Below are 25050 nucleotides of genomic sequence, written 5' to 3'. Positions count from 1 at the left end.
TGCTGGCCTCGGATTTCTTCGGAGCCACCTCCCACCTCCAGCCGCCAAACAGGTACAATTACGGCGACAAAGGCCGCCCAAAGCAGGACCATCGAAGGCAACCCTGGTTGAAGTAGACGGAGGTCTTCAGATTTGGATCGTGCACCGCCGAGACGCCCACACCACAGCCGCCACCTGCCGCCGCCTCACCGCCCCCGCGGCCGAGGAAGAACGGCCAGCACCAACGAGCACCGGTCATCATAGACCCGGTGTCGATCAACCAGCTGAGGTCGCCGCCACGGGTCCAAAGCCCCCCCCCCCCCCCCACGAGGAAGAACGGGGCGGCCAGATCCTCGCCGCCACCTTCACCGGTGGCCGAGCGGCGAGCCGGTGGCCACCTCCGGTGGCGTCGAGGGAGAGGAGAGGTCGGGGAGAGGGCCGACGGCGGGCTAGGGTTACGCCGCCCGAGTCGCTCCGGGGCCTTATGGAGTTCTCGAGGTTTGTTACAACTGGAGTTAAAATTACGACTGAAGGTGTTTGCTGCTGCAAAGCATGTGAGCGCTATGAGACTCATCATTCCTTCACCATATCTTTCAGCGCATTATTATCTCCACAGACCAGGAGGATTCATGGGTGAGTTCCTCCTTAACCCGACGTCTGCTTGCTTCATCCTGTGAAAAGTAGGGTTAAGCTTATGCATGTTGCAGGGACACGTACGTGTTAATATAGGGCCGAAGCCAGGATAGATGAAAGGTTAGTTGGGCTTGGATTGATCTACAAGTTAGCTAACAACCTGATAAGATCATATCTCAGAGTCCCAACAGAATACACAACACGCACGCATAATTACAGCACATATACGGTTTATATACTCCACCGTATATGCTTACAATGTTTAACACTCCCCCTCAATCACAACTATCCAAGTTGAGATTGCGTCTAAAGGCCTCAAGCTGCTTAAGAGTAAGAGGCTTAGTGAATCCATCTGCAACTTGATCTCCAGTAGGTATGAACCTAATATTCAACAACTTATCTGCCACCCTTTCGCGAACAAAATGATAATCTATTTCAATGTGTTTAGTCCTAGCATGAAAAATAGGATTAGCAGACAAATATGCGGCACCAAGATTATCACACCAAAGTGATGTAGCTTTTGGATGATAAACACCCAATTCTGTCAGCAGATTCTGAACCCAAATAATCTCTGCAGTGGCATTGGCTAGAGCCTTATACTCAGCCTCTGTGCTTGACCTGGAAATAGTGGGTTGCTTGCGAGCACACCAAGATACCAAATTAACTCCAAGAAATACCGCAAAGCCTCATGTTGATCTTCTGTCATCAGGACAGCCTGCCCAATCTGCATCTGAGAAAGCACTTACTAGCATTGAATCTGACTTACCAAGTTGAAGACCATGATCCTTGGTTCCTTGAAGATATCGAAGTATCCTCTTAACTGTTGTCCAATGCACACTAGTAGGAGCATGTAAGAACTGACAGACTTTGTTTACTAAATAAGAAATATCTGGCCTAGTCAAAGTCAAGTATTGAAGTGCTCCTACAATGCTCCTATACCTGGTTACATCCTATGCTCCAAGTGCTTCTCCATCATACAGGGACAGTTTTTCAGAAGTAGACAGAGACGTGGATGAAGGCTTGCAACCCTTCATGCCTACTTTTTGAAGTATTTCTTGTAAATACTTTCCTTGTGACAGCACAATCCCTTCTTTAACAGGTTTTACCTCGATTCCAAGGAAGAAGTGAAGACTTCCAATGTCCTTAAGTGCAAACTCCTTGCCCAAGTCCTTAAGTAGGGCTTCAACAGCACTAGGTGAAGAACTTGTAACCACAATATCATCAACATAAATGAGCATAAAAATGGTAATCCTATGCCGATGATAAAAGAATAGTGAGGTCTCCCCCTTTGAAGGAGAGAACCCTAGAGACTGTAACTTTGACGACAGTCGAGAATACCAAGCTCTAGGTGCATGTTTTAATCCATACAGTGCCTTATCAAGTTTGCAAACGTGACGTGGAAACTTTAAGCTTTCATACCCAGGAGGTTGTTTCATGAACACTTCCTCTTCCAGAACACCGTGCAAGAACGCGTTCTTTACATCTAGTTGTCGAATGCACCAATTTCTATACACTAAAATTGAGAGAATTAATCTGATAGTGGCTGCTTTGACTACAGGACTGAACGTGTCCTCGTAGTCAATTCCATACCTTTGCTTGAACCCTTTTGCAACTAAGCATGCCTTATACCTATCAACACTACCGTCAGATTTCTGCTTGACTTTGTAGACCCACTTGCAGTCAATAACATTCCTCCCCTTGACTGGAGGCACCAAACGCCATGTTTTGTTCCTCATAAGAGCACCATATTCCTCATCCATGGCCTCCTTCCACCGACGTTCTCCAAGGGCTTCTCCCAAATTTTGTGGTTCACCTATGGCACAAAAAGAACCCCAACGGACACAACCATCATTATAAATCTTAGGCCTGATAATACCACTCTGTGACCTGGTATGAGACCGCGGAGGAGGAGGCGGAGCTGGACGCATGTTGTTGGAGGCGATTTGAAGAAGCAGACACAGCAGATCCAGAATCCACAGAAAATCCACCCGAGAACTCCTGGTGGAGCTCCTGTGTTGGCTCGGCGCAATTAGCCTCGACGCGCGCGCCAACCGCTTCGAAACTGTCACTTGTCGCTGCCAGCGACGCGTCAGGCAACGACGAGGTGCAATCGCCCAATCCAGCGGGCGCGCTCGTTCCCGAGGAAGACCGACCGGATGGGGACCCGCCTGGTCCCGTCACAGGCGCGGCCCGTGGCCGACCAACGCCATGCAGGGGGGACCCACCTGGTCCCGCAATAGGCCCACGCCGCGGTATCACGGGCGTGTCTCGCGACTGGCCGACGCCATGTAGGGGGGACCCACCTGGTCCCGTGACAGACCGTGGCGCAGATCCCATAGGAGATCCTCCTGACGCGCCTGCTTCAGCAGATCCTGAGAGGATCCCGCCCTGATCTGCTCTGGGATCAGCAGGCGGATCTTCTGCGGCTGAAAAAGAGGACTCCGTGGCCTGCATAAAATCATGGGGATTTTCTTCCATGTTTGCATTGTTTTCCTGCACACTTTCATCAGAGTTTTGATCAAAGGAGTTATGGGGCATTGACACATGATCATCAGCATCTTCTACGCCCCCGAGAACAAAGTTGGGTGATGGCAGAAGATGAGAGGGAAGAAGAACAAGTTCTTTACGAAGTTGAGCGCCGGCGTTAGGGTGGAGTTTTGCAAAGGGAAAAATTTGCTCATCGAAAACCACATCACGGGAGACATAGATGCGACCCGTGGCAACATCCAAGCACTTGTAGCCTTTGTGAAGACTACTGTACCTAAGAAACACACACTGTTTCGAGCAGAACTCAAGCTTATGTTTATTGAATGGACGAAGGTTGGGCCAGACGGCACAACCAAATATGCGGAGAAAAGTGTAGTTTGGTTTAGTGCCAAAAAGACGCTAAAGAGGAGTCTGATTATTGATGACTTTACTAGGAACACAATTTATGAGGTACACCGCCGTGAGAAACGCCTCGTCCCAAAATTTGAGAGGCATATAAGCTTGAGAAAGAAGGAAGAGACCAACCTCCACGATATGGCGGTGTTTACGTTCAGCGGATCCGTTTTGATGATGAGCATGTGGACAAGAGACATGGTGAGTGATACCTATGCGCTCAAAAAACGAATGAAGTTTTTGGTATTCACCTCCCCAGTCCATTTGCATGGCAAGAATTTTGCGATCAAAAAGACATTCAACATGTTGCTGAAAGAGATTAAACTTTGCAAACACATCAGATTTATTCTTAAGCAAATAGATCCAACTGAACTTACTAAAATCATCAATGAAAGTGACATAATATTTTTGTCTGCCAACAGAAAAAGGTCCAGGACCCCAAACATCTGAAAAAACTAGCTCTAAAGGAGCCTTTGATTCACTAGTAGAGCGAGAATATGGAAGTTGATGGCTCTTGGCCATCTGACACGAATCACACACATGAATGTGATCTTGCTTATTTGATACTGGAAGACTAAAATCTCGAAGAATTTTCTGGACCACCGGAAAAGCAGGATGCCCTAGGCGTTTGTGCCATCTTGAGGTGGATGGCTTGACCACACTGAGAGCTTGTTGAGGAGGGGCATCATGGCGGCCAGAGATAGGAAACAGGCGACCCCTAGTCCTGTTTTGAAGCACGGTTCTCCGAGTGGCCCGATCCTTAACAAAAAAGATTTCGGGGTAAACTTCCAAGAAAGCATTGTTATCTTTGATAAGTTTATAGGCAGAAAGAAGGCTTTGATCGGCTTGAGGAGCATGGATGATATTATTTAGATGCAAGGAGCCGTGAGGGGTAGTAAGAACTGAATGACCAATGTGGGCAATGTCCATACCTTGACCACTCGCAGTGTGGATTTGCTCCGTGTCGGTGTAGCGATCGTGGACCGCAAGATTTTCCAGTTCTCCCGTCACGTGATCAGTTGCACCAGTGTCAAGATACCAATTGGTATCAACTCCATAGGCGTGGGCGGCGTTAGCCGAGCAGTGTCCTCCACCACCACCACCACGTCCTCCGCCACCACCGCCTCCTGTGGGGGTTGCGGACGTTGTTATTGAAGTTGCGATCGTAGCGCTTCTTGCAGCGCCATGCACCATGCCCTTCAAGCTTGCAAATCTGGCACTTCTCGCGCTCGCGGTCACCGCGGTCACCACCTCCTTGCCGCGGACCACCTCCAAAGCCGCCACCACCGTGGTTGTCAGGGTAGTGGGCACCCGCGTTGTTGTTGATGTAGCCGCGGGAGCCACCTCCACTGTTGCCGCTGCCCCTTGAGTTGACGCGGCCTCCACCCCTTGCCGCCAGATTTGCGGAGTGGAGAGCAGTGTTTTGGGCAGCAGAGCTTCAGCCGACAGCAGCAGGGAGAAGAGCTCGCTGAGGCCGATCGGCTGCTCGGTGGCGGTGCGGGTGGAGATGGCTGAAACGAAGCCGCTGTAGTCGGGGTCGTGGAGGAGGCCTTGCAGGATGTGATCGACGATGTCATCTTCATCCAGGGGCTTGCCTGCAGCTGCCAGCTCGTCGGCAATGCTCACCATCTTGGTGTAGTAGGCCGCGTCAGACATGTCCCCTTTGCGGGTGCGCTCGATGGCCGAGCAGAGCTAGATAACCCTAGCCCTTGACTGCGATGAGAAGCTTTACAGCAGGGCGTTCCAGATCGATGCGGCGGTGGTGTGGGAGCTGACCTGCAGTAAGACCTCACGGGAGAGAGATGAGATCAAAAACGTGAGGATTTGCTGGTCTTGAGTAACCCACACAGCATGCTCAGGATTTGGCGAGGACGTGGTCTCCTTCTTGCCGGCGACGTCCTTCTCGGTGTAGAGCACGGTGGCTGGCTCCTTGATCGAGCCATCCAGATAGCCCATCAGCCCCGCCCCCTTGATGTGTGGCAAGACCTGCGCCTTCCACACCAGGAAGTTCTCCCGGGTCAATTTCTCGGTGATGGTATGACCAAGGGAGGCGATGGAGGGGGTGGCCATGGCGACAGCTAAGGAGGAGCTCGACATCTAGATGCGATGGAAAAGGATGGCTCTGATACCATGGGAAAACTAGGGTTAAGCGTATGCATGTTGTAGGGACGCATACGTGTTAATATAGGGCCGAAGCCAGGATAGATACAAGGTTAGTTGGGCTCGGATTGATCTACAAGTAAGCTAACAACCTGATGAGATCATATCTCAGAGTCCCAACGGAATACACAACACGCACGCACAATTACAACACATATACGGTTTATATACTCCACCGTATATGCTTACAATGTTTAACACATCCACCCGGGACTTTGTTTCACAGTCGGTGCAGTCCTCGCATGGGGGTTCTCCAAGCAGCACGATTTTCTTCAACCCCACAGCTCGTTCCATGACTAGCCTTATATAATTTGTCACCTTGCCTTCCTCCCCGAACCCTTGAATCTCCAGCCACTTCAAGTTGAAGTGCTTGAAATCCTTGGATGGTTCCCACACCACGTTGGTCTTCTCCGCACTGTCCTCGGACAATTTGGCGCCTGGTCGAGCTCGAGATAACTTCATGCAAGGGCATAGAAAATAAATAAGGCATGTTAATTAAACTTGACACCAACCCATACAGGACGATGTAATAACAATTGATATTAAATATATCAACCATTTAAAAAATAGCAACATACTCAATATTAGTATCTAAATTTGGACGAACTTGCACGAACTAAATCATATGCTGAGTAAGATATAAGAATATGCTTCAGTTACACCCCCCCGAAAACAAGAATAAGCTTCAGTTACTCTAACACAAGGTACGATCCAACATGATTATTTTCAGTCTTGCATGGACATTGTCCCTCTGCAGAATTTAAATGGAGCATCAGAGTTCAGAACTTCCGTTGGCATTGCACTATAGTTCATATACACCAATATCCATGTGTTCCATATTATCCCAATTACTATGCGACCTGTATCTATATGCACTACTTGTAAGATTTAGATTAGAGTTGCTGAGTGTTTGAAAATCAGATAAGCTTGCTGGTGTATTGTTAAAGCTGGTTGTTCGAAAACCTATCATACTAGACAGATCATATCCGGTTAAATTACAAAAGAAGGTAGAGTAACAGACTTACATGAAACTTCTGCAGGACAGGTGCAGCTTCAAGGATAAACAGGGTCCAGCTCAGATCACACTCAGGAAAGATACAGAAAAGCCCCACATCCGTTAGGTTGCTGAATATAACAGCGAGCTGTTTCGGTTGTTCTGGCTGAATCCAAATCTGCAAGAAGAAAAGGAACACAGATAGACAACTGAAATTGGTAGAGAAGAACATATGAGATGTGTGCAGAAATTAGTTGTACCATTTGGTGGCAAAAATGTTGGAACCGCCAACTCCTCGCCTCACTCCTCCTAGCTTTCTCTGTCGCCGTAGCTCTCACCGAGGAAGAAGAAGATCAGAGGAAGAAGAAAGACACGGGGACACGGTGGATTTTCCCGGCGCACGAACGCCAACACCCACGAGCTTGTACTCGTCACCTCCCGCACCGTTACAACGATCACCGTCGCGGCTTTATACCCGGAGCCAGCGACCGGGCACGCACCCACGCTCCCTCCCCCCTCGCGCCTATGATCTGCCCGCCATGCTTGCGCCCACGACGCACTCTCCGCGCACGGGCCACGGCATGACTCCAACAGAACACACGCAATCACCCCGCGCGGCTGGCCAACGGCCTGCGGTCACACCCGCGCACACTGCGCACACTCACACGGACACGCCCGTGCTACAGACACACGCACACATGCGCTACTCGCCGTGGACCCGGCGCGCCCGACCAGGCCAGCCCGCGCCCAGACACGCGCTGGTCGTGTCCGGTGCATCGCCGCGGCTTATTTGCCCTAACATTCGCGCCCTAAGCCGCGGCTCAGAGCAGCCCGGCGTCCTCGACATCGCCGTCGTCCACCAGCAAGGCCCGCTCCGCCACCGGCGCCTTCTTCCACTGCGGGCACTCGCGCTTGAAGTGCCCGCGTTCACCGCACTTGTAGCAGCGCCCGCGCCGGTTCCCGCCAAAGCCCGACGCCTCGCTGCGCGCCCCATCGTCATCGTCCCGAGCTCCGCTCGCTGCCGCTCGCGCGCCCGCCACTGTGCCGCGGTGAACATGAGCGCGCCATCCGCTCGCTCGCCGTCTGCCTGCCCCCGACGCCGCAGACGCTCGTCGAAAGCTTTCAGCCGCCCCAGTGCATCCTCGAACGCCATGGCGTCGACGTCACAGAACTGCTCGATCCCGGCCACCGCCGGGTACAGGCGGTTCGGCACCGAGTCGAGCAGCTTCTTAATGAGGGTGGCGTCCTCCAGGGTTGAGCCCAACGCGGCGTAGCGCGCTGCCATCCCACCGAGCCTGCCGGCGAAGTCGTCCAGAGTCTCGGCGTCCGCCATGCGCAGCAGCTCAAATTCCCCGCGCAAAGTGCCCAGCCGCGCCGCCCGCACGCGGTCCGCGCCGACGAACCGTGCCTTCAGAGCAGCCCACACCTCCGCGGCGGTCTTCTTCGCCGCCACCTGCAGCAACAGGTTCTCCGCGAGCGCGCCGAGCAGGTATGCATTCGCCGGCTTGTCCTTCTTGGCGATCACGACCGGCGCCGCATCCTCCGGCACGACCACCGCCTCCCACAGCCCTGCCGCGTCAAGATTTGCCTCCATCTTGATCACCCACGCCGTGTAATTCTCGCCAGTGAGCTGCGGCACCGCCTGCGACAGCGATCCGCCGGTTCCGCCGGCGTACGGGACGATGGACATCCCCGGCGCGCCCTGACCAGAACGTGGCTCTGATACCAAATGTTGGAACCGCCAACTCCTCGCCACATTCCTCCTAGCTCTCTCTGTCGCCGTAGCTCTCACCGAGGAAGAAGATCAGAGGAAGAAGAAAGACACAGGGACACGGTGGATTTTCCCGGCGCACGAACGCCAACACCCACGAGCTCGTACTCGTCACCTCCCGCACCGTTACAACGATCACCGTTGCGGCTTTATACCTGGAGCCAGCGACCGGGCACGCACCCACGCTCCCTCCCCCCTCGCGCCCGCGATATGCCCGCCATGCTCGCGCCCACGACGCGCTCTCCGCGCACGGGCCACGGCATGACTCCAACAGAACACAAGCGATCACCCCGCGCGGCTCGCCAACGGCCTGCGGTCACACCCGCGCACACTGTGCACACTCACACGGACACGCCCGTGCTACACACACATGCACACACGCGCTACTCGCCGCGGACCCGGCGCGCCCGACCCGGCCAGCCCGCGCCCATACACGCGGTTGTCGTGTCCAGTGCATCGCCGCGGCTTGGTTGTACCATTTGGTGGCAAAAATTGAGATGCAATTTCGACAGGTTCGTTGCACTCCTTGACAAGCACTCGCTCAGCAGGAATGGCGCCTTCCACACCTTGGGCTGACGAGTGAGGCTGACGTTGCAAAGCTCGGGAACATAGCCGAAGCGAACCGAAGGGTTCTTCAAGGACCAGTGGCTGTCCACTTTACTGAGCTTGGGGACAGAGATGAGCTCGATCCTCCTGCATACAAAGTGGATGAACTCGAGCTCCTGGAGCCCAGAAAACGGTGTGTCAATCTTGAGCACGGAGTGGCGATGAACTAGTCTGCAGGATCTCCGAGTGAGGCACTTGAGCTTATCGCAAGCTCTAATGAGGTCGTTGACGTCAGAGTCCCCGAAGGCAAGACCCTTGAGGGATAGCCTTGTGAGCCACCGGAACGCGACCTGGTAGGCACGGGAGAATGACATCAATTCCTGCCCGAACTCGGTGAGCTGCGAGGGCGTGTATTCCCCGGGCAGCAGGGATATCAGAAGTTCGAGGGATTCGGTCCTGCCGCAGCTGAGGGAGCCCTGCTCTAGTGCTTCCCTAACCTAATTTCGGAGGGGTATTTTTGTCCCCACGAATTTGTTTTTTTCCTGGCCCGCCGCAGCCCAGATCCAAGCCCTGTCTAGCCCTGTATAACCCAGAACGTATACGTACAGTACCCTGGTCCGAAAAAAAAACATCACATGACCCCACGTCCACGTAAGACCTGCCAAATCCAATCATTCACGCGAGCAGCTCCATCAATCTTGCGAGCATTGACGCAGCTCCATAAGTCACGTAATATATCTCCAGCGGCGGCTATCTCGTCGCCGGCGATCTCGTCGGACAGCTGGCGCGACAACGTCGTGAATCTCCAACGAGCGCGCATAGGTACCGCATCCCGCGTCCCCCCTCTAGTCTCGCTCGCGGCAACATCGAACAAACTGCCGCCGCCAGTGGTAGTGGTTAACCTAGCGAGGCGGGTAACCTAGCTACCCGGCGGCGCATGCGATCGTGGATCTTGTTCCGGTAGTGCTGCTCCTCGTGATCTAGGTTCACGTAGCATCGGTTGCCGTCAGCTGTGCGCACCACCGGTATCGTTATTTGATGTGGCGGCTAACCTAGGTATCTGGCGGCAGAGGTAATCACAGATCAAGCTAGGTTTTGAGATCGTGCAGTTCCTCGCGATTGAAAGTGATCACGACGGGTGCCGTGGCCATCTTCCTTACTAAGTTGGGCAGATCTGAACGGCCTCGGTTGCGGTTGTTTACATAACATCCGTTATCGTGTGCTATGTGTTTTATATTTCATCATTGATAATGTTTGCACATGTGATGATACATAATATTGGTTGTAGGAAATGGCGGACGAGGAGTTAACTGATATCATGGTAGACATGGAGTTTGGAGAACTGATGAAAGACTGGATAGAAGATTGGTCAGATGATGAAAATTCAGATCGTGAAGATCGGTCAGAGAATGGGAACGAATGGGACGATCTTAATTTGAGTGGCATTGTCATGTTGTAATTTTTTGGTGGCATCCGACAACATTAATTCTTTGTGTTGAAAATGTATAGATTGATGAGCTTGACGATGATCAGAAAAACAACTCGGAGCTCTCGAATGAAGATTACATTAGTCAGGTACGTAAGTGAAAAATTTTGTTGGCATGCAAATTGAATTTCTTCTGGAATATTACATGATAAGTAATTATGTATTTGTGTTGTATTTTTCAGTTCATTTCCGAATGTCATAATGCGTACGACTATTACGGTGAATCCGACGCGGAGACAGGCCTTAACGACGAATTATTAGATGCACCTAGTTCTGGGGAGTCCGAGTCGTCGGTCTTCATGAGTGAGGTATGTGTGTAATCAATGTTCTATGGAAGTAAGTAATGTTAAACCTTAGAAATATGTTTTCATGGTTGTGGTTTGATTGTGTAGGTGACACAAGATGATGGGGCAAAGAATGTCCAAGATACTGCCAGTGCATATGATAAGAGGGATATGTTCATGCAGATAATGGAAATGACCTTTACGTCTCACGATGCTGCGTATGATTTCTACAACAGCTATGCTAGAGATAATGGTTTCAACATTAGAAAGAATAAGGTCAGGTATAGCAAAACAGAGTCACGTCATATGCGCTATAGGGGGTTTGTTTGTTCAAAACAAGGGAAGCGTGACAACAAGTTGCTAACCGAGGAAGGACACAGCCGTAGGCTCAGAGCCAAGACATGCTGCTTTTGCAAAGCGCACCTGACCGTCAAGCTTGACCAAAAGCGTGGGGTTTGGTATGTTGAAAGTTTTGAGGACAAGCATAGCCATATGTTGGCAGGACCGGACAAGGTACCTTTTTTTTGGTCCCACAGAAAAATCAAAGAGTACCAGAAGCATGAGATAATGTCCATGGGAGCTGCAGGGATTAGAATTCACGACATGATGGATTGCTTCATCAGCAAACATGTATGGTACGGCGGTGTTGGTTTTACCAGGCGTGAAATATACAACTTTTGCGCCAAGGAGAAGAGGAAGCTGCTTTCAAAAGGTGATGTTGCCACAGCCATAGGGATCATGGCCAGTAGGAAAAAGAGGGATCCTAGCTTCTTTTTCGAGTACAGGCTAGATAAGGAAGGACATTTGAATAGGATGTTCTGGTGCGACTCCCAGTCTCATCATGACTATGAGGACTTCGGCGACGTGCTTGTATTTGATAGCACGTACAAGATGAACCGCTATGGTATGCCATTCATACCTTTTGTTGGTCTTAACAATCACCGGAAGACCACTGTTTTTGGTTGTGCCATAGTTTCGGACCAGCCTGAGGAGACATACGTGTGGCTTCTGCAGACTTTTTTGAGGTCCATGTGTCAAAAGATGCCTAAGAGTGTTATCACAGACGCAGACGCTACGATGATCAAGGCAATTCGTGAAGTCTTGCCAGACGTGTGGCACCGTATATGTACGTCGCACATAGAGAAAAATATGAAGATTCACCTCAGTCACAAGTCCTTGAAGGAGTTCCGAACTCTTCTGTACTATAGCACGTCCACGGCAACGTTTGAGGAGAGATGGCACGCATTTTCCAAAAGATGGCAGTCGGAAAAAACTGTAACATGGTTGACGCGGATGTATAAGAAGAGGAGACCGTGGGCCGCGGCATATCTAACTGAGGGGTTTTGGCTTGGCACGAAAAGCAACCAGCGGAGTGAAAGCCTGAACTCATGCCTTCACCTCCACCTAGACGGTGAAATGACCCTGATGGATATGATTTTGCACTATGAGAACGCCGTTGTGCGTATCCGTGAAAATGAGGTGTGAGATGACTGCACGGCCTCACAGAGTTTACCGATGCCAGTTACTAGCTCGAGGGAACTTGAGATAGTTGCTTCTCACGTCTGCGCTCCAGCAAACTTCTATATGTTGCAAGATGATCTTAGAAAAATTGACGGCATGGAGATTGTAGAAATTAAGCTGGGAGATGGATCACAACAGTACATCGTGGCCTGGAAGAATAACCGGAAGTGCAGTTTTTGGGTGGAGTATACACCAGTAAATTCCGCAGAAACTATAAGGTGCAGCTGCAGAAGAATGATTCGAAAGGGTCTACCTTGCAAGCACATATTCCATGTACTGAAGCACTTGAACATATCTGAAATACCAAAGTGTTTAGTTCTTATTCGGTTCACGAAAGAAGCAAGGTTGGGACTGCCCGCGAGGCGCACAAGCGATCTGTTGGGATTTGGTTAGACTGGGGCCGGGGAAAGAATGAAATATAGCCAGGTCAGTGTGTTAGCGTCTTAAGCTATGCATGCGGCATGCAAACACCCTGCTTTGTGGGATCAGTTACAGGAGAGTTTGAAGGCTGTGATGGCTAAGAGTCATGAGTATGATCTACTACAGGAAAATTTGTTGAAGCAAACAAATGACATCAGTAAGTGTGCAGTTGAATATGTGGACGATGGTGAAGGCAACATGACTGAGGTTAAAGATCCTATGAAAGTGTCAAGCAAAGGTGCAACAAAGGCAGATGAGAGCCGCCCTATCTCGAAAAATGGTAGACCACTCTCTTTTGATGAGTTGAAAACCCGATACGACGCTTGCAAATTGGTAGGACACACTAGACGTAGCAAGAAATGCAAACTAAATGAGAAGTAAGTGTTTTTATGCATTGTGGATTATTAAAGTTTGTATCATTCATTAACTTAGCTTGTCTTCTATCAGGTGCAGAAAAGTGGAGAAGGAACAAGAGTAGAACACTTGCTTCAATTATTTACTATGTTAGTCGGCCGGCTCATACTTCGGCTAAGGTAGCTGTAGGCGCTTGTGTTTCTTTGGTTTGGAGGCTTTGGCCCCGTGATTGTATCCTTAGTGTATTAGCAGACGAGATCCCAGTCTTTGTTTAAATAAAGTAAGATGTTTCCCTGTAAACAAAAATCAAAAAAATTCTTTACTGTGTAATGACTGGGGCTGTGTAATGATCGGGGCGGGAGGTAGAAAGAATATTATTGTACATTTCCCCTGCCAACGTCCTAAATGCCATTAAATAAGTAACTGTACCACTCTCCTCCCCACCACACACTCACCCACCTCCCACGGGCGCCGGTTCGAACTCCCCTCTTATCCCCACCTACAGTAGATTGAGAATACCCTCGCCGGCTCCATGGAGAGAAGCCGCCTCCATGGAGAGAAGCCTCGGCTGGCAGAGAGCGATGATGGACCTCGTCGGCGATGACGAGTGGTGGCGCGCACAGTTGACGGAGGTGTGCGGCTGGTTCCCCAGCACGAAGATGTTGGTCAACCACGCGTGTGGCCTCGTCAAAGTCCTCACCGACACCGAGAGGAAGCGCGCCTTCCCCTATGGCCGCGGCATCCCGCCGTCTGTCCTACTCGTGTGGGCAATGCGAGAGGCCACGCTGAGCGACTCCCCTGTTCAGCGCACAAGGTGATGGATGTACTGCTCCGCCACCATGACGCTGTGGCCAGATTCAGCACGCGTCGCGTCGAGGGCGGACCGCGTCGATGTCGAGCTCGCTGTCCCTGCGCCCGTCAGCCCGGACTACCAGGTCCGCCATGTGTCGAAGCCAGTGCTGCCGTTGGACCATGAGGAGGGCGAGGAGGACGCTGTGCAGATGGTAGCGTCGGTCGCCGTTGAGGGTGGCAAGACAATTCCCATCGACGTCGAGCTCCTTCCCCTCCTCCCTGACATAGTGAAGGTGGAAGAAGAGGAGGTGGCTCAGGATGAGGTGGCGCAACTGTCCAACAGAATGGTGGTCAAGAAGAAGGCTTCTCCGTGTGTGGTGCGCTGCTCACGCCGCCTCAAATTTCTGAAGAAGTGAAGATGGGCACAGTTGCTGAAGGAGGAGGAAGCTGCTGATTATCTTAAGTTAGGTATGTTGTTATATGTTTCAGCATATAAGTTAACATTATTTTGGGTTTGATGTTGGTTAGGTATGCTTTTATATGTAAGCATATAAGTTATGCAATCGGCACAGTTTGATCGGGTTCTTTGTGGCTGAAGAACTGAATATCTACTGCTCACCCTAAGTGCCAAGTTCAGTTAAATTTCTGAATATTGAATATGTATTGTTGCTATGCTTCAGTGTTGCATGGAAGCTGCTAGATGTTGCTCCTATGTTGCAACAAGACAATGAACTAGTCTGCTACATAAATCAGTAGTGTTGCTAGGTGATGTGCCCATGTGCATCACATACCAAATATAGAACATGCCAAAAGTGCATTGTCTGTTAAATACAGGACATGCCAAAAGTGCATTGTCTACCAAATATAGAACATGCCAAAAGTGCACTGTGTACCAATCATGATGGCCCCATGTTATTTATGCTGCAATCTCTGTTACACTTTGCCCATAAACTGAATAGCAAATAATTTAGCATCATTTCATCATGTCAATTACATTGATGTCAATAATTTTATGAACAATCTACTTGCTAACTATGACAACAATCATAATGGCAAGCAGGCCAAGATACAGAAGACCTCCAAATCCTAAAATCCTATCCCTATAGAGCAATGTCTCCTGTGCATCTTAACCATTGCCCTCTTTTCTTTCTCATTCCTTTTAATTTTAGCTTCATATTCTGTAATCTTAGTCTCCAGTTTCTTGTTCTTCATGGCAAGATACTTAATGACTGACTTTGCTTTGCTATACCACTCCCCATCAACCCATTCAACATACTCAGAAGTGATATCATCCTAAATAAATCATGAGCAATTCAAGTCATTTTATAACTGAACTTGTCGCTGCAAGTGTTAAACACTGAACTTTTTTGCAGCTTGACTGCAATAACAGTACTAGTTTGAAGATCATGCTCAGTAGACTAACCTCAAACACACATCCCCCGAGTGCGCTGCCAAAATTGTCTGCATCTATGTAGACACGGCCACTAGGAGTTTCCTGATGACCACATAGATGGAGCTTGTCATGGCCACATGTGATGAATTATGGGCGATAATGCTGGGATGTAAAGAACAACGGTAAAGAACTTACCTTTTTGCCACCAAAGTGTAGGACTGAAGAAACCCTAGCCGTGGGTTCTCCCGGCCCGCCGCCGCCACGAAACCCCCGTCCCCTGTTCCACTAGATCCGCCGCCGCTGCCTCCTGTGCCACTGAATCCGGCCCACCTGCTTGCAGGACCCAGGGTTCGACCTAACTTGCGGTCGCCACCGCTCTTCTCACCGCAGCCGCCGCCGCCCGATGCCCAGCTCCCTGTCATGCTTTCGCCGTTGAGATTTTGGGGCGCAAATAGAGAGGGAGGGCTAGGGATTTGGAAAGGGAAACGAGAAAAGGGGAAAGATCGATGTGAACCTGGCAAAATGGGCTGGTGTAGCGCTGCCGGGAAGATATCCCACCTGTGGGGCCCCTCACGTGGTTAGATGGGCCGTTCCTGGCATTATGGTGAGTACAGAAAAAGTTAATTATACATATAACTAAAAAACGACGGGTTTGTAAAACAAACTAGAAAAACATGATGCCTGATAACACGCGATAGAGCCAATGAGCTGACATGACTAATTTTGATGAGTGTAATATTACATTTTGGCTCGATATATTTACTTATCTACCATGACTACTTTTCATAATAATGTGATGAGGGGGAATTACTAGGAGATTATGCAAGATGATGACATGCAGATAGCTAAGGCAGAATGCTAAGCTTGGTAGAGTTTAAAAAAAGTTAAGATTGTGAAAATTTTAATATGAAACTTACGAGAGCAGTTGAAGAGAAAAATAGACTATTATAAAAAATTGGAGAAGGAGAAAAATATTAAGCAAGAACACTTGATAAGTGAAGCCGTGAAAAATAAAATTATAAAAAATTGGAGAACGAGAAAAATATTAAGCAAGAACAATTGATAAGTGAAGCCAAAACTTTATTAGTACGACCAAATTGTCTTCTCCGAGTGAATTTTATGACCGAATTGTCTTGTACGAGTGAATTGTCTGACAGACACATACACATGCATGTGTCTGGTTTATTACATAAAAATTATAGAACCCCTAAGATAATCATGCCGTTGAAACCTTCGACCGAACTAAATCCAAACCACTAAAACTTAAATCTTGCATGCCTCATGAATTCTTCAGGCGCCTTTTCCTTGCGATTTCGCGAATTTTGTTCTTCACACACTCCATCGAGTTTGAAGGTGACATAATCAACTCTGTGACGAAACATCTTCTCCTTGCGTCAACGGTGGCCTGCAAAAAATGACATAAAGGTTACATGAACCGAAGTTGCTACACCACCATAGTAGCTAGTCTACAAACGAAAATAACAGCATACCTGTGTAAATTGGTGGGTGATTCGGTCCCCGTCCCAATGTTCTAGACATTCTGTGACAAAAAGGCCACAAGAGTTCCTGGTACATATGCAAACATTAGCGGTGGGCAATACAAACATGTGTGTTGTTGTTTGATTGTGCATGATGTCCTATTAACTCACCCATCCTCTTGCTGGGGTATGTCATACTCCTTGATAGGACACTTACTTACGTCCGGATATTTCCCTGGTGTAATAAGATTTGCCTGACGCATAACGTTTGATATAGCCATTCGCTATAAAGAGGATAGTGTTAAAGAACAATCATAAACAATATGTATGAGCAATGGTACAAATGTTGGTTACATTACCAGTGCTTTAACAGTCCTTTCAGTCAGGTCCAGAGGATAGAGCGAATCGAGAGCTTGGAATTCTTTCTTTATCATTTGCATGACCACGGTCATCCAGTGGCTATTGTCGATATTCAACGCGATATAGGTCTACAGTGCAAAAAACCACGGGCCTGCATCCTGGCCCATGCACCGCAGGGTTCCTAGTCGTATGCAGGCCGTGGAGTATGTATTCTCCTGCTCTGGTAGGTGGGCACTTTTTTGGCATATTTCCATGTGTATTGATCTTCAAAGCACACACTAAATTATACACATGCTCACTTGCATTCAATACACAATTTTTTTGTGCATATATGACAAGTTAATGTTTTGACCTTCAAGTCATCTAATAAATTTTACACATGCTCACTTACATGTAATACACATGGATATTAATTGGATTTCAACAAAAATGAGGCCGTCGTGTATGAATTCTACTACCACATGCATGCCATGGTCATGGTACAGTGTGCAAAAAGTTTGGGATCTTTTGGTGGGACCGTCAAGGAAAACCTCTTCCAAACTTGCCCTCCGGCAGACCCGAATGGTCCGGCTTGTACGTGGTGCATGTGGGGGCATGCATGAGATGACCCCAACTTTTGGGAGCATATGAGCATGGCCAATGTGCCCCCCCCCCCCAGGCAAGGTGTGCACGAGTTCGGACACAAAACACACGTTGCGTCATGCCGCGGCAGTGTTCTAGGGTTTTATCACCGCAAAACACCTACAAGATGCATAGAGTGTCGGAAATGAACGGTAGTTGCCAGGCATGCTTGCTATGGTCATCGTAGGGTGTGCATAAAAGTTTGGTATCAATTGGTGAGACCGAGAAGAAGAACCTGCTTGTAGTACATGGTGCAAGCGGAGGCATACATGCGATTCTCCCAACTATATTTGATTTAATAATATTTCAAGTATGAAACAGAAAATAAAATTTATAATTAGGAAAGACAACCATGAAAAGTGAAATATGAGAGGACATTATATCATACATTATCTAAATTTATAACTGTCAGAACAAAGAAAAAAGAAGAATATAGAAAACAGAAGAAAAAATTTGAATGAATAAGTGCAATAAAAGACAACATATTATCTTACATTTTGGAAATATTTCAAATATAAAGAAGAGAACAAATATTAGAATGAAGAAGTGAAATAAAACAGAACATTTTATCTTACAAACTAAAAATATTTCAAATACAAAAGAGTACGAACAAATGAAATAAAACACAACAGAATTTGGCATATTTTTTTAAAATTTTAGTAAACACTGTTAGAAATAATATAGAAAAAAAGAGACTTGATTTTAAATATTAGAAATATAAACAAGAAAAGAAACAAATAAAATATAAAACGTATCAGCGAGCGGAGTAAGGCTGCCCTAGGCCAGCCCGCCCGAATTGGGCCCAAGGCGGAGCCGCGCAGGGCACATCGCAGCACATAGCCGTTGGGTGGTGGGAGTTTAGTACCACCTCGCCAAGCGATAGAGCGCTGCACCGGTTTATGTACCCTGCCGCGACTCCCCTCCCAAGCTCCTCTCTATTGCAGCCAGTACATTGCCTAGCTCTTGTCCCCTTTGCCCCATGGGGCCTACTAGCAACAGAGATATTCTGCACCACGGGCCTGCATCCTGGCCCATGCACCGCAAGGTTCCTAGTCGTATGCAGGCCGTGGAGTATGAATTCTCCTGCTCTGGTAGGTGGGCACTTTTTTGGCATATTGCCATTGTGTATTGATTTGATCCTGAAATCACACACTAAATTATACACATGCTCACTTGCGTTCAATACACATATTTTTTGCATATATGACAAGTTAATGTTTTGACCTTCAAGTTATCTAATAAATTTTTTTGAATTTGTTTGAATTTTTTATTAATTTATAATGCCTTCTAGACTGACTGGTCAAAACATCGGTCTATACCTCAGGGGGCATTGTAAAATATTCTTTTTCAAAATTTTCTTTCATATCCATGATTGGCACATGTGGGTCACCATGTTCAAGAAAGTTTGTGTGATTTGGAGGTGGTGGGAAAAATCACATTTTTTCAAAAACTGGCTTAAGTTAGACCAAATGGCCCCTCCGGAATGCGGTAATTTTTTCGACCACCTCCAAATGACCTCAACTTTGGCATACATGATCTACTGCACAAACAAAGGTGGGTATCCAAGGTTTTATATTTTTTTGAATTTTTTATTAATTTATAATGCCCTCTAAACTGACTAGTCAAAACATCGGTCTATACCTCAGGGGGGCATTGTAAAATATTCTTTTTCCAAATTTTCTTTCATAGCCATGATTGGCACATGGGGGTCACCATGTTCAAGAAAGTTTGTGTGATTTGGAGGTGGTGGGGAAAATCACATTTTTTCAAAAACTGGCTTAAGTTACCATAATATCTAGAAATGTAGATCTTAAACTAGAAAGGCTTTTTTGGATGGAAAAACTCTGACTTCCTAGTTTTAGTTAGTAGAAACCTAATTGGTTAAAATTCCGTCCAGTAAAACGGAAGAATTATAAATTTCTAATAGACCAAATGGCCCCTCCGGAATGCGGTTATTTTCTCGACCACCTCCAAATGACCTCAACTTTGGCACACATGATCTATCGCACAAACAAAGGTGGGTTTCCAAGGTTTTATATTTTTTGAATTTTCTACTAATTTATAATGCCCTCTAGACTGACTGGTCAAAACATCAGTCTATACCCCAGGGGGGCATTGTAAAATATATTCTTTTTCCCAATTTTCTTTCATAGCCATGATTGGCACATGTGGGTCACCATGTTCAAGAAAGTTTGTGTGATTTGGAGGTGGTGGGAAAAATCACATTTTTTCAAAAACTGGATTTAAGTTAGACCAAATGGCCCCTCCGGAATGCGGTCATTTTTTCGACCACCTCCAAATGACCTCAACTTTGGCACACATGATCTATTGCACAAATAAAGGTGGGTGTCCAAGGTTTTATATTTTTTTGAATTTTTTATTAATTTATAATGCCCTCTAGACTGACTGGTCAAAACATCGGTCTATACCTCAGGGGGGCATTGTAAAATATTCTTTTTTCCAAATTTTCTTTCATAGCCATGATTGGCACATGTGGGTCACCATGTTCAAGAAATTTGTGTGATTTGGAGGTGGCGGGAAAAATCACATTTTTTCAAAAACTGGCTTAAGTTAGACCAAATGGCCCCTCTGGAATGCGGTCATTTTTTCGACCACCTCCAAATGACCTCAACTTTGGCAGACATGATCTATTGCACAAACAAAGGTGGGTTTCCAAGATTTTATATTTTTTTGAATTTTTTATTAATTTATAATGCCCTCTAGACTGACTGGTCAAAACATTGGTCTATACCTCAAGGGGGCATTGCAAAATATTCTTTCTATATTTTTGAAATTTTTTGAATTTATAATGCCCTCTTATATTTTTTTACTTTTTTAATGCCCTCTTATTTTTTGAATTTTTTATTTATAAAGCTAGGTTTCCAAGATGGCTAGGATGGCCCATGCTTTTCCTTTTGTTTATTTTTTTTCCTTTCCTTCACTTTACATAAAAATTACCTGAGCACTCCAAAAATAACATAAAAATTACATGACCCCTCAAATAATAACGTACCAAAAATTCAAAAGGTATTTTTATCAAACACATCTTTTTGAATATTTATATTTTCTTTTCTTATAAATAAGTGATATTTTCAAAATTCTAATAAGTAGGGTAATATGACTTCATTACAAAATAAAGTAGATCTTATTTCAAATTCCTTTTTTCTGCACACATTATTTTTAACTAGTATTACATTACTCTTCTAAATTTACATTTAATTCCTTCACACTTTGATGATGGAATATTTGCTCTCTAATTGCAACATAGGTTCAAATGATGGAACATTTGATCTTTTTGCTTATTCAAATTATGCGTTGATGGAATGTGTGAGGATGAACAATTATCAGTAACTTTACTAAACCCCATGTACTATAATTCATGATAGCCATTTTGGAACATTGCCACATTCAATATTTGGTATAATTGGCACATGGGCACAGCATGTTGCACTTGCCCACAGCATAGACAAGTGTTGCAGCATGTCTCAAGCAACACTGAAGCACCATTTGTGATCATTGCACCATCGAAACAACAACTAAACATGAAGGAAGCATTCACCACCAATAAAGTTAAGGCCACACATATATAGATAGCATTCTAGGTTACCACCATAGGTAGCAGGCAGTTCACAACAGATCCAGTTCAAACACACAATACATTACATTACATTACATTAATATAGCAAGTTTTAGTTCAGACCCAGATGCAGCTTTCCAAAAGTAAAACATCATCAAATATACTGATGATGAGTACGGCTTCCAGCTTCCGATGATCAGCATGATGTACGACTAGAGGTCAAGGTTTCTCAGGACCTTCAGGAGGGCAGAATGCTGACCAATGATCTTGTAGTCATGACTGGAGATCGATGTAGCCCGGCAATGTTCCATCAGATGCTCCAATAACCCAGACCTGGGCTTGGGCTTGCTGCAGTAGGGGCACCGGTATTTTTCATTCCTCCAGTTGTAGTACTTAGCAGGTCCTAGGACCCTGATCTTCAACACCTCCTTCTCTTTAAAGGACTCGACGTTCCCCTCGACCACATCATCTCCAGATTCATACTGCACACATTAATGACTGACATTAATACATTATGCATTCAAAAACTATAAACACATAATACTAACTCAATGCAGAAATAACATTTCAACTAGGCCTTACCTCGTACGGCTCATCTTCATCAGACTCATATGGGTAGAACCCAGTCTTGTCCCACTTCCTCTTGTTACCCAAAAGATCCTCCTCCTGCTGCTATATTGTCAAACAAGCACACCAATTATAATGAATTGAATTGCAGTTCATAGAATGTCATTACAAACAAAATTGTGAATGTGAACCACATTGGTATGTCGCAAGTGACCAAATGCTTTCCTTATAAATACAGAATCTAAGCAATCAATCAACAGATAAATGATGTCCTTCATAAATGCTAATGAAAATGCAAGCTGGATTCTTGACATTCCCTAGATCAACCCAACACTTTTCTTTTGAGGGAACCCCCCCCCCCCCACACACACACACTACTTAATGGAAGCATATAGTATATTTTGTTGCTAGGATCCTGCCTTGGAATGTTTACTTCACACTTTACATATAGTATATACTAATTACAAAAGCCAACTACAAATTTTAATATGCACAAATTATTGTTTTTGGGATAATGCAGCAAAGCTCCTACACATATTAACATAATGCAGTAGTTAATTAGGTACAACTTCAACTATAAATGCATACATCTCCAACAAACATCTAAAATTTCATTACTTACCTAAACAACAACAAATTATACTATAGATGAATCTTGTATCATCTAAATCAATTCATTGGCACATCTTAATTAATGCATTCCAAATCAAATATGTTTCCATCCAGTATCATTGAACCACAGATCAAATCAAATAATCATAAATGGCAGCAGCATTGAACTACAGATCTAATAATCATATGACATCTATCTGACCTTAAATTTCCCCTTAAATAAGGTATTCATCCTCATACTAATTAAATTCTAACAAGCAAAAATTCAACTACTAATCTAATAAGCATCTGAAAAAACTCCAAGATGCTTTTATCTCTGAAGCAACGGCATTACAGAGGATGTTCAATGCTGTCAATATCTCTGAAGCAACGACAAAATTCCACTACTAACCCAAAGTAAATAAGCATATACTGCCCCTTCCCCTCGACCACGCTTCCCCTCTCCTTCAGAAGCCCCAATCTAGCACAAAAAAATCCAGCCCTTGAGAAGCTCTTTTTGATTAACATGACAACACCCAGTACATGAGCACATCCTTCACTATATTTACAACCAAACTAATGCACCATCTAATCACCTCACGTAGACAATTTCCAAAAACACAAGGCCATGCACAACTCATCACATAGCCTCTGCCTGACAGGCATCAATCAAACATCAAATAACTGCAACTATGACAACATGCATCAATCAAGCATCTAAGAATTGCAACTATGAGAGCCATAATCCCTAGAACTAAGCATCCATTTAATTAATCATCAAGCCAAAGAACTAAAGCAGGCACCAACCCAAACCAATACAGAAGTATATATTTGACTCCAAACACCTAAAGAATTGCAAAAATTCCACTAGTAATCTAATAAGCATCTGGAAAAAAAATCCATCCCTTGATCTGGCTACTTCTAACCTAATCTAATAATCATATGTGGTCCACCATTCTTGCACGAATCAAATACAGAAAAACCCTAATGGAGAGAAAACCCTACCTCCAACAAATCTAACCAAACAAAGTTCTGGCCACAAACCCTACAATCTAAAAACTACCAACTAAAAGTTAGCCGCAGATACCTTCTGCTCCGCTTCCTCCTCGCTGGAGCCGGCCTCCACCTTCTCCACCTCGTGCGCCTCGCCAGAGCCCGCCCCCACCTTCTGCGCCTCGCCAGAGCCCGCCTCCACCTTCTGCGCCTCGCCAGAGCCCGCCTCCACCTTCTGCGCCTCGCCGAAGTTTGCCAGAGCGGGCGCATCTGGCTGGACCGCGCCGTTGCGGCCTACCCCCGCCTTCTCCAGATCTCCAGCGGAGGGAGCACCGCACTGGACGCCGGCACGCCCCCTCACGAAGGTGCCCGCAGCGACCTGTCGCGCCTTCTCCACCAGATATGCGCCCCAATCGGGGCGCTCGCCTCCTGTGTCCGCCATGGCGATGGAGAGGATGCGGTGAGTGAGACGAGGAGGTTGGAGAGGAGAGGGAGTGGGGAGTGGGGAGTGGAGAGAGGGAGACGATGCGGCGGGGGGAAATGGTGGGCGATGCGGCCGAAGGTGGTTGCCGTCCACATTTATATGATGCAACAGTTTTGGCAACTACCCGTGACACGTGCTGCCCCACACACGGGCGGCTTCACGCATGCACGAAAGGCCGCCGTACACAAGCAAATACGTATACGGACGGGCATACGATCTAACTGGGCCCGTACGGGCCTCGCAGGGCTCCTCGACGGCTATACGCGGGGGAAACAAAGATGATCGTGCCCCTCGTTATGAACTGTTTTTGGTTCATCCTGGCTGTCGATGTGTTTTTCCACCCCGCGTTCATCCCAGGGGGGAGCACCGGAGCAGAAGGCCAGCTGAGGACGTCCTCAACGGCACGGCCAACGGAGTTCAGGTGAGGGGCCGACGGGTAGAAGCAGAGGCGGAGATCCTTGATGGCATAGCTGCGCTGGCATTCGCAGTGGTGCTGGGCCGGAGGACACACTGAGACCAAAGCGGCCATGAACGCGTCCATGGTCTCGGCCAGCATGGCGCGGCGGAAGTGGCGGATGCTGAGTGCCACGAGCGAGAGCTAGTGTGGGAGGTGCCGCCACCGCGTGGAGACCGCGCCAGCACGGACGGCGTCGCGCAGGGCGAGGCGCTCGAGGGTCCGGAGGAGGAGTTCGTCGGGTAGCACGCTGATTCTGTCCTCACATCGGGTGACGTTGAACTTGAGCGGCGGCGATTCCATGGTCGGGATTCGGAGGCCGATGGATGGAGGCGGGCTCGAGGCTATTAAATTGTGATCCAAATTCTAGTACAGTATTGGATAGATGTAGTACATACGGTGTGAGCTTTTGTGTTGGTACCGACGCGTACGAGTACAACTCGTTTACTTGTCCTCCAAGGACTTTTATGTATTGCCCTCATATATACCCCATGTAGTCGCACCTTAGACGGCATGTCGTCGCGTGCTTGTAATACTCCTCCTCATAGTGATTGCGCCTTCGTGCGTCCGTGGTTTTCTCCCGCAAGGGTTTCCATATAAAAATTCGTGTGCTCTCATGTCTCGTTTATTCTCGTTATTATCTAACAAGTGGTATATAGAGTCAAGTTACAGATACGAGATTGAGACGAGAGAATTAGGGTTAGCATCTGTC

The 25050-nt window shown here is 47.1% G+C and overlaps 1 pseudogene; it reads right to left on the bottom strand.

Annotated features, from left to right (window-relative positions):
- Positions 1-572: 572 nt before the first annotated feature.
- On the bottom strand, positions 573-24656 carry LOC123084130 (uncharacterized; annotated as a pseudogene).
- Positions 24657-25050: the final 394 nt, after the last annotated feature.

The sequence above is a fragment of the Triticum aestivum genome, chromosome 4A (genome assembly GCF_018294505.1).
Source record: "Triticum aestivum cultivar Chinese Spring chromosome 4A, IWGSC CS RefSeq v2.1, whole genome shotgun sequence".
In the NCBI taxonomy this organism is placed as follows: Eukaryota; Viridiplantae; Streptophyta; class Magnoliopsida; order Poales; family Poaceae; genus Triticum; species Triticum aestivum.
The sequence above is the reverse complement of the archived record's forward strand: the minus strand, read 5'-3'. Positions and strand labels throughout refer to the sequence as shown.